Genomic DNA, 2,500 nt, shown 5'->3' on the forward strand with positions numbered 1-2,500 from the left:
TTCCGACCTGGGATGTTATGACTCCTCGGCCCACACTGCGAACGCGTCCCACACCCCCTCCAAGTTTATCAGGAATTTCACCTGAGCTTGCAATAGAGATCGAGCGCGGTGGCGGTCACAGTGGTGGTCGACCAGGCGGAGCTTGAACGGCCTCGGCAAACACTTCTCCCCACCCTCCCAAATGAATGAGAGAATGGCTTGACAATACCGAGGCCATCGCCCCCCGCCAAAAATGGTTACTAGCTCTTGGGACTCGCTGCGACGTTACGCGTATCGGCACAAGACCAACCCTCTTTTTCCAGTCGCCCGCGCACCAAAAAAAATTTTGGCAGCGGGACTCACAATCCTTGACAGCCAGCTCACCATATAATACTCGGCGACCCTCCGCGGGACCTCCTCAGAGGGTCGCGTCGCCGGGAAACTAACCCCCACTCCTCACTGATCCAAGGTAACACGCCAGAAGTATCCAGGTAACCCCAGTAGTATCCAGGTATCCCCCTGCGAACGTCGGTACTGGGCTCAAAGAAGGCAGCGAGCAGTCGGGACCCGTAGGCACCGAGCAACCGTCACCCCCTCACGACTTTTCCCGAGACGCTTCAGAGGAACCCTTCCCCACATAGTACTCTCTGTGGGATTCGGCAGGCCCCCGTCCTACTGCACTAAGGAAGTTCCGAGACACACTTTTTTTTGTGGAAGACCACCCACCCTCCCTGTCCTGCCTGCTATCCCCGCCGCGACCCCTGGTCCCGGCCCCCCTCCCCGACTTCCTCCTTGTCCCGCTGCGAGTCCCGGACCTCCTCCCCACTACCTACTCCCGCCGCGAGTCCCAGTCCCGGCCTTCCTCCTCCTCCTCCTCTTCCCTAGTCCCGGCGCGAGTCCCGGACCTCCTCCCCCACTTCCTAGTCCCGTCGCGAGTCCCGGACCTCCTCCCCCTCTTCCTAGTCCCGGCGCGAGTCCCGGACCTCCTCCTTCTCTTCCTTGTCCCGCCGCGAGTCCCAGTCCCGTCGCGAGTCCCGGACTTCCTCCTTCTCTTCCTTGTCCCGCCGCGACTCCCTAGTCCCGTGGCGAGTCCCGGACTTCCTCCTCCTCTTCCTTGTCCCGCCGCGACTCCCTAGTCCCGTGCGCGAGTCCCGGACTTCCTCCTCCTCTTCCTTGTCCCGCCGCGACTCCCTAGTCCCGGCGCGAGTCCCAGTCCCGTCGCGAGTCCCGGACTTCCTCCTCCTCTTCCTTGTCCCGCCGCGACTCCCTAGTCCCGGCGCGAGTCCCAGTCCCGTCGCGAGTCCCGGACTTCCTCCTCCTCTTCCTTGTCCCGCCGCGACTCCCTAGTCCCGGCGCGAGTCCCAGTCCCGTCGCGAGTCCCGGACTTCCTCCTCCTCTTCCTTGTCCCGCCGCGACTCCCTAGTCCCGGCGCGAGTCCCAGTCCCGTCGCGAGTCCCGGACTTCCTCCTCCTCTTCCTTGTCCCGCCGCGACTCCCTAGTCCCGGCGCGAGTCCCAGTCCCGTCGCGAGTCCCGGACTTCCTCCTCCTCTTCCTTGTCCCGCCGCGAGTCCCGACCTCTTGTCCCGCTCCCTTGCCCAAGTCCCGACTCCTGGCTGTCTCGACTCCTCGTTGGCCGCCCAGTCTTCCGCATAGGTGGAAATAAATAAATAAATCATTTTTTAAAAATCAATTTTAAAATTAACTCCCTGTCTCGACTCCTTGCTGGCCGCCCAGTCTTGCGCCTAGACAGAAATATAAATAAAAATAAAAATAAATTGGTGAATTAAAAATATTAAAGTAATTTAATTAACTGGAATAAGGTAGAAAAATAAAAGGCAGAAGAATACTAAATTGATTTTTTCAAGTGCCACGTGTTACCTTGCTGATGTGGCTGCCACGTGGTAGTCCATGTCATGTCAAAAATCCACTAAATCGTTTACATGTCACTTTGGAGATAAATTTGTGTGTGTGCAATCAATTGGTTGTACAAATATGTTAATGACTTGCTAACTAATGCATCGTACAGGTAATCATTGCCCACTAACTAATCCATCACCACTGAAACTTAATGTCTTCAATTCTTCATCCTTCACACTCCACATCCAATTTATTTTTGTTTGTGTGAATTCTTAAATCTATCTTCTCTTTACATACTCCAAGCCCAACTTTCTAAACCCTTTATATAATCTATGTGAATCCTAGAATCTAGGTTTATATACCCCATGCAAACCCTAAAACCCTAAACCCTAAACCCTAACCCCTAACCCCCCCTCAACTCATACTTTGTTCTTTTAATCATACAACCTAGACTCTGAAATTTTAATCTCATAACATATAAACTAGCATTGTAATTTCAAAACCCAACATTTTGTATTGTGACAATACTTGTTTGCAAATATGCATCCTTCATTTACTTTTATTTTTTTAACACTACACTGTGCCACATCAGCACCAAATAGATCAAAATCCTTGATAAATTAACCTCTAACATGTAAATATTATATTCTCCACCCTTTCAGCT

The sequence above is a fragment of the Physcomitrium patens genome, chromosome 6 (assembly GCF_059467195.1).
Source record: "Physcomitrium patens ecotype Gransden chromosome 6, ASM5946719v1, whole genome shotgun sequence".
Lineage (NCBI taxonomy): Eukaryota > Viridiplantae > Streptophyta > Bryopsida > Funariales > Funariaceae > Physcomitrium > Physcomitrium patens.